Here is an 11,744-nt window from a genome sequence, read left to right on the forward strand (position 1 = left end):
CAGGAAGTGCTTTTCTGTTTTGTATTTAACACTACTTGTAAGATGTTGGGGTGAGTGCTAGGATGTCTATAAACTAGTTGGAGAATCAGAATCCAAAATAAGAGCTGAAAGATTGGTGAGCCCCTCCTCTGGGAGTTGGGGGGTATATGGCAACTGACCTCTACGAACAGCACCCTGCTTCCCAGAGATGCTCCAGCATGCGTCTTGGCGGTGTGCTGTCACCCAGTGACTACACGGCCAGCTCGTGCCAACATCCATGGCCACAGGCGGGAGAGGTGGAAAGAAGGAGAGTTTCTGCTTCAGCAAGATATGTAAAGTCAGGGGATTTGTGCCTGGGAATCGTGGGGTTTCATTCAAGATTCTCTAATAGGTCCCTTATCCCCCAAAATGTTAAGAACAATCTGGTACAAGTGGTTGTAATAGTTAAAAAAGCATCGTAGGTGAATGGCTCTTTGAAAAGATGAATGCACATAAAATGTCTCTCAAATCTGTCAATTTGATTTCAAGGGAACCAACCCCATTCTCAAATGCTTTACCACAAGTGCCAGAGAGGGCATTTGGCACGGCCATTAAGAGCTCAGAGAGTTCTCACTCACCTGAGTTTGTAGGGCAGCTGCGTGATTTGCAAGTTGCATCACCTTGGGCAGGAGACTTACCTCTCTAAGCCTTCCTTGGCAGACCTTTAGAATAAGAATAATATCTGCCTAGTAGGTTTATTGTGAGGATTAAATGAGATTATACATGGAAGGGCTAAGCCTGGTGTCTAGCAAACAGTAAGCCCTCAATTGATGCTAGAACAAGAAAGGAGAAAAAGGGAGCAGAGAAAGAGTCAGCAACCACGAATCTTTGACAAGGTGGTTTTGTTAAAAGAAACGAATTGACTTGGTGAGGGAGCCCTGTTCCTTTCAGAGGATTAATGCAGGGTAAATGAAATGCTTCGTGGCCATTGGAATTACAGGATAAGAGAGACCAGGGACTGACTTAAGCTAGAAACATGATGGAAATTTGAGAGCAGGTAGACTCAACATTTCACTCCTAGTCTTTGGTATCAGAAAAAGTGTGTGTGTGTGTGTGTGTGTGTGTGTGTGAGAGAGAGAGAGAGAGAGAGAGAGAGAGAGAGAGAGAGAGAGAGACAGAGACAGAGAGAGACAGAGACAGAGACAGAGAGACAGAGAGAGAGACAGAGAAGGGAGGAGGGGAGGATAGAATTATAAGGAGAGCGAACTGGTTTTTCACTGCCTTGATTGAGGTCTATTGAGATATTTTGAAGGAAGGTGGGTGATCATGGACCATAGTTATTCTTTGTCTGCACTACCAAGGAAGGCTTTGTTCTCAGGTCTCTCCTTTGTCTGTGAAATTAGATCTACAGTTATAATAACTTTGCCTTGGGATGTCCCAGGACACAAATACAAACATGAATATCAGCTCCACATTCTTCCAAAAGAAAGCCTGTGGTTTCTTGTATTTATACTACTACTTAGCAGGGTTCATCACAGAACACTGAGCCGCACTCACGGAGTCCAGCAGAGCCTGATTATTTGCTGGGCTTGCAAGAGAAGAGATACAACAGCAGCTTGTGGACATAGAGACAGCAAAGTGGGGCCATGTATTTGACCTCCCAGCACAGTGAGAGCCGGGAGTCTTGGAATGATTCGGTCTGGTTCCCCAGCTCTTTCCTCACTGGCAACTTTATTTGGTGGCATTAACTGGGTTGTTGTCCAATACTTCATCTTTTCTATTTCAAAATAGCCAAAGGCTGAAAATCTTAGAATAGGAGCTGTTTACTTAATTCACCAGCGATTGCAAATTAGTTTTGTAAGTGATTGCAGAGCCAGATTTGATCTAATTGGCTGGTAAAATACAATCAATCAGTTCTTTGGTCACAGTCTACTATTGTTATTTATTGTCTTTTCAAGATGATGTGCTTATTTTCTATTTTTCACCTTTACATTTCGTAGGAAATTAAGATTCTCCCACCTGCTTTTTTGTGGTGTGTGTGCTTGTGTTTGTTGAGTGGGTGAAATCAAACATAAGTATATTGGCTGAGCATTTGCTATGGACAAAATACTGCTGTAGGCACTCTGTTTGATACTTGCAGTAGCAAGACACAATCCTTCCTTGCAGGGAGCTTACAACTGATGGGAGGAGAAATGAGCTCAGAGCTGTATGCACCGTTACTTGCCTTACTTAGTATTAGGGAGATAAATGAAGAATCGTGGGAACATAGAAAAAGGGCTGTGGGAGTGTCCACATTCTTCGGGGAGCACCTTGAAAGGCTTTGCAGGACTGATTCCATTTGAACTTGGACTTGAAAGATAAGCAGAAAATATTAGTCGGGAGTGGTAGGTAACTGTCACAACTACTTGGGAGGCTGAGCCAGGAAGATTGCTTGAGCCCAAGAATTTTGAGGTTGCTGTGACTAGGCTGATAAACCATGCCACTCTAGCCCAAGTGATAGAGTGAGACTCTGTCTCAAAAAAAAGGAAGTAGAGCAGGATTTGAATGGGTGGTGGGAATGGCAAGGGCAAGAGGGTAGGGAGCATGCTGAACAGAGGGCTGTGTGGGAGTTTATAGGCACAGGACACCTCTAGCCCCAGCGGAGGAGGGAGGGGCAGTTGTGGAAGGTGCACAAGCTCTTGCAGAGTGTGTACCTGGGGTGGCATCCAAGGATTCGGAGCTGAGGACCCATAGTTTTAGATCCAATTTTAGGATAATAGCCAGGAAACAAAGCGAAGGATGAAAGAACTGGAGCAGATGGGAGGCAGGAAGACCACGCAGGAGACCGAGGGGAAGCTCGAGGAAGCCCTACGTCCATGGAACAGAAGAGGAGGGATGGTCGCAGCTGGCTCCCATACACACCTCTTTTCAATTTTCAGTTTTTAATGATCCTGGCTGCTGTACATATGTTTTTGTTATTATTTTTAAACTTTGGCCTCCTTTTCTTCTTAAAAATAACAGAGTGCAAAGAAAGAACCCATCCCTTCCTTCCTTCTTTACCTCTACTCAAGAGGCAGAACTTGATCTTCAGAGACCACAGAGAAGTTTTCCTGTGTTTCACAGCCAATAGTTTCACAGTCACTGTAGCCAATACGACGGGCTGCTGCTGCCAGTGTAGACTTTACCTGTTTCAAGCTGGTTTTATCCATCTCCAAGCCTACTCCTACCTCCATGTTTCTTTCCTGGGAGCATATTCTGGTTTTTCCCTTATGTAATTTGATATTATGTTTGATCAGTTAATTGGTTGACTTAGGAAACTTGGTGTGCATCAACTGAGGCCCTTTTGGTTTATTTTTGTGTGTGTTTACAGCCATTTAACTAATGTTTGATTTTTTTTTCATTTATTCTGTGCCTTTATACTTTTGTCCAACTGATTGCGAATTGCCTAATTGCCTCTTAGTGATTTTTTTTAAAATAAAATCTTCCAGTAGTTGGCTGACTAACACATGCCACTAACAAAGCGTGATGATAAAACAAACGCTACCTTCAAGGCAGCGTGATGGTTTGCGCACGGGGAATGTGGGATGGGTCTTAGAGAAGAGGACAATGGTGCAATAGAACATCGCTTGTCAGCCCAGGGCTTGAGAAATCACACACGAGCCCTTGCTCTGTCCTTCAGAGACAAGGCGTTTCACTTGCAGACGTATTTTCTCCTTTTCCACTTCTCTATTTCACTCTCCCCATGGGACCCCAGGCAGTGCACAGTCAGCTAACAGAGGACGATCAGGAAAACATCATCTGGGTGGGGTGCAATTGTTTCCATGGTTCCGGAGAAGTGAGGGTGAGGGAAGGAGGTGAGACTTGGGCACTGAAAACAAATCTTCTTTTCTTCTTGCAATTCACAAACACGTGCGGTATTCCCCTGGGCAAGGGAGAGAGACTTCACTCGGTGGTTCATTTAGATTCTGCATGAGAAAGAGATATTGTTTTATTCTTCATTATAAGAGGGGCTATTTCTTTAAATTGACCATTTTCTCCTCACTCTTGCCAAAGGAGCCTGTTTACAATCTCCTCTTGTCGATTACAGTGCTTAGGAGAGAGAAATTCAGACATTGAAAAGCTCTGAGACATCCCACAGAGTTGGAATGCTTTCTTCAAAGGGGGAAAAAAAAATCTGCAAATGTGTACGTACTCACCCGTGTGCCCAAAAGAGCCAGCTGGACAGCCCATAAACGGCTCCCATTCAGGGACAACAAAAGCCCGTGTCAGGAGTCAAGGGACGGAGGCTGAGAACTAATAATAATTTTGCACTTACACAGCAGTTTTCATCTGAAGACCTCAGAGTGCTTTATAAACATTAATTAAATCGCCCAATAGCCCTGTTAGATGGCTGTGTGTCACTATTTCCAATTTGCAGGGGGTGTAGGGAGGAGAAAATGTATGCAGGGAATGAAGTTGGAACCAGGCCACGCTACAAATGCACGTGGGCAGTGGACCCAGAAAAAGCAGCGGGAACTCCTTCCTTGTGAGTCCAAGGCTGTGGTCAGGTGTGCACAGTACCTGCCAGGTTAAGGAGAGGGTCTGGTGACTTCCCAGCCAGCGACATCTACTTTATATGTGAAGTGAGTAGACTACCTGCACCGGGGTTTGGAGGGCGCCTGTGTGATCTCTCCGACAAGCTCATCACCACGTGCCACAGTGCGTCAGTACCGACTCATTCCTCTAGTGGGACTCGGGATGGCAAATCAGTTTCACCGCAGGTGTCAGCCCTGATTGCCCGTAGGCACAGCCAGGCCGGCTGCCTGGAGGTGGCGGTATGCGGTGTGCTCAGCGGAGTGTGCCATGCTCATACGGCACGTGGGCAAAGGTGGTTGTGGGTTGAGACGTGTCCCTTCCAAAAGATATGTTGAACTCCTCATCCCTAGTACCTACGGATGGGACCTCATTTGGAAATGGGGTCTTGACAAGTGCGGTCAAGTTAAGGTGAAGTCATATTGGCCTAGGATTGGTGTCCTTACATGAAGAGTGAAATTTGGGCACAGGCACGTGGAGAAGAGAAGCCCTTGTAAAGACGGAGGCAGGGATAGGAATGATGAGTCTACGAGCCAAGAAATGTCAAGGATGGCTGGTCACTACCAGAAGCTGGGAGAGGAGGCTGGAACCGATCCTTCCCTAGCTCCTTCAGAGGGACACCTGCTGACACCCTGATTTCAAACTTCTCGCCTCCAGAACTGTCAGAGAATACATTTCTGTTGGTCTGGGCCACCCGGTCGGTGGTACTTTGTTACAGTGGCCCTAGAAACGAATACAATATTAGACGCTTCCAAACGCAGGATGCAGGATGGTTAAAATGATCAGTCATTTTAGAAGACGTCCCCCCATCATAATCACTGCAGGCACTTTCCTGGAGTGAGCAGGCCATGGGGATGGTGTGCCCCAGCTGGAGATGAGGCAGGGGACTGGGGTGCTCTGCACTGGTTGTGACCGGGACATCCTAGTGGTCCTCTGGCATGGCAGGTGTTGATGGTTCTCAGACACTTATATGCCTGGATGGGTGATACTGTTTTAACATGTTGAATTGCAGTTGTACGAATGCATTTAACACATTCCACTTCTTAATCCCTACAATGAAACAAAAAAAACAAAAAATGTACCCAGAAGCCATTGGTGATAGATCAAGTGTAGCAAAAGGAACAAATAATCTGCCAGAATTAAGACCCAAACTCTGGCCCTCCAGTTCCCTTTCCCATCTGATCTGAACACTGGTCTTGGTGGTCGTAAAAGGAGGAAAAGTAATACTGAAGCTGGCCACGCAGTGTTGTAGTTTGTTATATGGCACGTGGGCTAGTTTCAAACAAAGTAAAAAAAAAAAAAGACCAAACTCTGGAAATACCATTAATCTGGCACTGGTGAGGTTGCAGACAATCAGGACAAGAGATCATCAGTGGTATTCACCCTTAGTCTTGCCCTTTTTAGTTTCCTTCTTTGAAAATGCAGACAGTCCCCGAGTGGGACCACATGAAACAGTACAATCATGGCAGCCTACACACTGGTCTGAAAAAAATATGGTCTTTGGAGTCAGACAGATGTGAATTGGAATCCAGGCTCTGTCATCCACTAGTTCTATGGTATTAGGCAAGTCACTTGACCTCTCAGTGCCTTGATTTACTCATCTGCTAAACGGGTGTAATAATATTCTCACAGACTTGTCGTGAGAACTAAATGAATTGATATTCGTGTGAAAACCAGGTCTATAGTGTGTGCTAAATTATCAGTAGCGTTTGCTTCTGCTCACTCAGAGGCTTTCTTTCCTTGGAGAGCGAAACCTGGTGGTGTAGGCGGGGCGAGCTGCAGTGGAGGCAGAGGGTGAGGCTGGGGGGTGACGCAGCGGAAGGATGCACAGGTGAGTCTGCCATGGTTTCCTTCTCCCCATGGCTTGAGCCAGCCCCTCCCAGGGCCTTCCCTTCGTCCCGGTCTAGGGTCCCCCAGAGCGGGCGCAGTGACAGCAGCCCACCCACAGTGGGCAGTAGCCAGCAACCTCTCTGCCCCAGGGCCCCCTTCCTGGGGACCCAGAGGTGGGGCACAGCAGGGGCGGCTCAGGCTGCCACGGCATCCTCCTGGGGGCCGCGCAGCACAGAGCCAGGAAGCAGACGTTGCTCTGTTGCTCCCGTCAGACAAGGCCGCACACTGAACACCAGCTTTAACTGAACTGGGGGCGAGGGAAAATCAGCAACTTAACCTGCTCTGAAAGTGATCTCTTAATCCCAGTTTAAATCCATCAACCCCGATTTACCCGGACAGAGACCATCTTCCCCAGACGGCTCAGCATCTTTTCACTTTTCTTTTTTTTAAATGCTAACAAGCTTTGAGGACAGCTCTAATCCCCCAGGCTCCCCATGACCAAGAACACGAGTAACAACCTCGATGCATGTGAAAATATCTCTGGCGTTGCATTGCCCCACAAATATAATAATGTTCTCACAGACTTGTCGTGAGAACTAAATGGATTGATATTCGTGTGAAAGCCAGGTCTGTAGTGTGTGCTAAATTATCAGTAGCGTTTGCTTCTGCTCACTCAGTGGCTTTCTTTCCGTGGAGAGGCGGGGCGAGCTGCAGTGGAGGCAGAGGGTGAGGCCGGGAGGACGACGCAGTGGAAGGATGCACAGGCGAGTGCTGGGATCCCAAGCACAGGCCCAGGTCCTGCAGGTCCCGCGTGGGCCCCGCGTGGCTCTCCATGGCCCTTGGCCGCCATCGGGGTTTTCTCCTCGGGACGGCCACGGCCACCCTCTGCGCTGCCACCTGGTGGACGGACTCCGCAACTGCCTCCCCGTCCCTCCCGCGGAGGCCGCAGGACCATTGCTATTGCTGCTCCTGCTGCCGCAGCCCCGCGTGGGTGAGAGTTGGAAAGGCCTCTCTTGCCTGTAAAGTCTCCCCGAATAATAATAAGCTAACTTCTCGAAATTTCTTTCGGTTCCTGGAGTTGGGACACATTCCACCCCCCCCCCAGTGCTGCATCCAGAGACATCTTGCCCCCCCAACCTTGAGTCAAAACCCTGTCTCAGGGCCCAGACCCTTCCGTTGTCGCTTTGGGAGGATGCCCTGGCCACGCAGGGCCTGGCGGGTTGGGCAGCCGTTCTCTCTCACCTTCCAGACTCTTCATCCCAGGACGGGCCTGACCCATCCATCGGATTTAGTCCCCCAATAATCCATCCTAGGAGGCCCACTGAGGTTGGCGGCCATGCATGTTGGATTTGGGTGGGCAGCAGGGGGCATTAAAAAGGTCAGCATATCTTCTGCTCAGGTGCAGAGCAGTGTTCCCGACATCCTTGGCTTGGGGTGAGTTTACATTCCTCCAGACTCCAACAACCTCACTTTCCTGGGGGGCATGTGGGACCAAATGACCAGCTACCCCCGCCAGCGTCAGGATCTGCACCTGCACCTCCAGTGAGTTAGCTCAGAGCAGCGGCCGACAGACTGGGGTGTGGCCTCCAGGGCTGCTATCTCCGTTTCTCTGGTCCTTGGGACGAGGAGGGAGCACAGGACAGGAGAGGAAGAGACGAGCTTTGTCCCCTTTCTCCCCCCACCCCTGCCTTTCTGCCTAACGCCATGCATGCTCTGATCGGGCTCCTTTTTTCTCATGAAAATCCCATTGTCCCTAAAGCCAGACGCTGGGTAAAGAGAAGGCCAGGCCAAGCCTCAAACGTGATGACAGGGAGCAAAAGCAGCCTGGAGACTCTGGGCACAGGGAAAAGGATAAGAGAAGGTGAGCGAAGAGGACCCACGTGGCAGGCGTTCGCTGGGAAGGGCTGCAGTGCACATGCGATGCAGGCACTTTGCCTCCGTTGGCTTCCCCCCCATTTATGGATTAGGAAATTGAACCTTGGAGGGTGGCTTAGGTAATGTCTCCAGGTCCCATGGCCTGTGTATGGAGCCGGGATCCAGATTCAGGTCTGTCGATCTAGTTGACTCCCATGCTCCTCCCACTGGGGGCAACCTGCGAGTGCTCCTGGGAACAGGTGTGCTGTTCTCATGCGCCTTCTATAGACGAGGCCTGCCCACCTCCCCCCTCCTCCTGCCCCTCCGTGCCTCCGACCTCGTTACCATCAATGCAGTTTCCAGCCAGATATTCACAATCCTCTCTGAGGTGACAGAAATGGCACGAGTCGGCCGACATCTGGAAGGGCTCAAGGCTGCCGTGACCACTGGCACAGGGTCCAGGCTCAGCCTGTGTCTTCTGTAGAGCCCAGTGGCCTGAGTCAGTGCTCTTGGCAGGGGAGAGCATGAGCGGGATGGAAACCAGGCCCGGGAGGCTCCCTCGAGAGAGAGCTCTGAGTTATGTCTCTTTGGGAAGCCGAGCCGTGCCCCAAGCCCTCAGGCAGTAGGTAACCCAGTCCGACAAGTGACCTTGAGAGCATTACAGCAATAATATTTTCAGTTGGCTGAGCCAGTCTTGGCCAATTTCTCCAGAGCATTGGGTGCAAAGCTTCATCCCTGACTCCACATCACCCGTGCATACGTTTGTCTCATTCCCCCGCAGTTGTAAGTGTTTATCCTGCGGCTTGGACAAGCTACGTCTCTCTCCTCCCTGGCGAGAGCCAGTCTCCAGGCTTCCCCCTCCCTCCTCTGCAAGTGCGGCGAAGCAATGCGGACAAGGATCTTGTTCCAAGCCCACTGAGCAAGTGCTAGCATTTAGTGACCTTCTGCACCAGTAATTCTGTCCTTCGGGGATTGAAATTGATTTTCCTCCTCTGTGTGTGCGAGCACAGCCGAGTGCACAGCGCTGTTACGAAGGCCGATCTCAGGTGTGTATTTAAAGGTGAACAGCAGCACTCTAGAAAAGATAAATGAGGAAAGTTGTCTTAAGAATGCACTCTATAACCTCCATGAATGGATGGGATGTGTGCTTAAATTTCCAAAGAGTGGCTTTTAATTTCTCCATGCCCTTTTGTGTGTGCGTGTGCGTGTGCATGTGCGTGTGCATGTGTGCGCGCGCATGCATGCATGCATGTGTGTTGGGGTATCTGAAATAAACACCTGTAAAACTGTCCAAATGCCTCCCCACACTGCTGAGCTGAGAGGAGGTGTTCAAAAAGTCAGTACTCAAGATTAAAATGTTTTAATAGCATATTTTTCAAAGATCAAAATGGATGCAATAATGAACAAAATTTGCAAATTTTAAATACGTAAACAACCAGCCTGACTGATTTTTCCTTTTGCCTCGGGCTCCAGTAGGGCTCTGCAGGGCATGTCTTTGGATACAATTGTGATATTTTGTTCATCATGGATTAATTCTTAACATTCATGTTGATTTTTTAAAATATTGCATGAAAATATATTTTTATCTTAATTACTGAGTTTTTAGGGTTGCCTTACGTTTTGCATCCTAGGTGAACCGCCTCTTCCTGGTCCCCTTTAAGCATGGCCTGGGTTAGGTGCAGGGCAGTTTTTGAGACTGGCTAGAGATACTAGCTGGCCTTTACTTCCAGCTAGTTGAAAGCAGTTGTTGAACTAGTCCTCCAGTTCCTAACAGAATGGCTTTCGTATTTTGTCATTTGCTTTGTCACAGCTAAAATCATCTTCGGTGCCAAGTAGAGGAAGTAAGGGAGCATTAGTTTTCTTGGGAATAGTGCAAATTCTGCGTAGACCGTAGTGGGCCAAGAACCGCCCACGCCATGGGAAGATACAGTGAGGGTCAGGGGAAATGGGGCAGTTTAGTTCCCATGCCCAGTGCTTGCTGATGAGTTTTGTAGAAGAGCTTCCAGCTGCTCTCCTGCTCTGCCCTGGCTCATAGCACATGCTCAGCCGTGCACCAAAGCCCTCCCTCTACCCCAGCCAGCATCACCACTGTGATCCTCAGTGACAGGCTGCACAGGTATAATTTTAGTAGCTGCCCTTAAGGATATGGTCTGATGACCGCTGGTGTTTCTGGAAAAGCCAGCTATCTGGTAATTGTAAAACTGACCTCTCTCCCACAAATCTACTACACACCAGAGTATTTCCTGGCAAATCCATCTAACCCCAAGTGAAATGACATTTCCTGGCAAGCAATGGGCAAGTGGTTGAAAATATCACAGCAACCACACTGCTCAACTTGCAATATTTCTTTACTTTCAACAGCTCAGGTCTTTCTGGGCCTGTTAGCTGGCGAGGTTAAAGGAGCAACTTTGGGAGCTTGGCGTCCTACCCTTTGGACCAAGAAGTCAGCAAGAGACTGCCTGACATTGTCAGTTTTCATTTTGCCCAAGCTCCTTTCCATCCCAAATGCATCCCAGGAGTTGTCATCATTGCCAATTCTTAGCCAAATATTCCCCAATTTTACCCCCTTCACCATTGAAAGCCCCCTCTGCTGCCAGAGGGGTCCTGCCCAAACACTGATGTGATCGTGTCCTCTCACTTTTTTAGGGCCCTCTAGAACTCCTTCTAGTCTAGAAGGCAACCTGCAAGTCCCTCACTGGGGCTCTGCCCACCCCACTGTGCTCACGGCTCACTGCTGTCCCCGCCTGGCTGTTTGTAGCATGGTCTCAGCCTCTGGGTCTTTGCATGTAACTTCCCTCTGGTCACACTCTGGTCTCCCACCTGGAGGTGACTGCCCGGCTGCCAGCCTTCTTAGAGCTTAGAGGTGGTGGTGGGGTCTCAGGGTCCAGCAAGTGGACTTTTTACTGCTTGCCCTCACGTCAGCAGGGTGCCATGTCCCTGCCCTCTGACCTGCCTGGTGGCCTCAATTCTGGAGACTCTCTTATCCATTTCATCCCCCAAATAAAACCCCGGCGTCTCCAGGGGGAGGGGGTGGCATGGGAACCAGTCGCCTGGCTGGTCAAGTTGACTGGGAGGTCTTATTGCCTCTGGTGACTTCTAATCAATCCTCCTGGGTTCAGTGTCTGCCTCCCACCTTCAGTGACACTTGAGGCCTCTAATTCCTGAATTTTTCTAGAGTTCTAGAGAGCAGATGAGCTTATTTATCATTAATATGCCTTTTTGCAGGCACTTAAGCTTTCTTAGTCTTGCTGACATCCTTGGTCTGACTTCATTTTTCTCCTTTGTAAAATGATAAAATTTTTATATTATTTTCAGTTCTATTAAAGAAGTGAAATGAGCTAATCTCTCAGGTGACTTTTAAGCTCAGGTCTATCTTATGATCAGCCAAGGAACTTAGGTTTGGGGAAGTGTTTTGTAAGATTTCTCCTTTCCTGGTTGACTATGCTCAGAGGACGATTGGGCACTGTTGGCACAAGGACAAAGTGGCAAATTAATGTGCTTTTCTTTTTCTTTCTTTCTTTCTTTTTTTTATTTCGAAACAGATTCTCACT

General features: G+C 48.6%; 1 non-coding gene across 1 annotated transcript; it reads left to right on the forward strand.

Annotated features, from left to right (window-relative positions):
• Positions 1-5,665: 5,665 nt before the first annotated feature.
• LOC142876812 (small nucleolar RNA SNORA61) lies at positions 5,666-5,797 on the forward strand. The gene has a single exon (XR_012923629.1). It is a non-coding gene; the product is annotated as a small nucleolar RNA SNORA61 (small nucleolar RNA).
• The last annotated feature ends 5,947 nt before the right edge of the window (positions 5,798-11,744 follow it).

This window comes from Microcebus murinus, chromosome 15, assembly GCF_040939455.1.
Source record: "Microcebus murinus isolate Inina chromosome 15, M.murinus_Inina_mat1.0, whole genome shotgun sequence".
NCBI lineage: Eukaryota > Metazoa > Chordata > Mammalia > Primates > Cheirogaleidae > Microcebus > Microcebus murinus.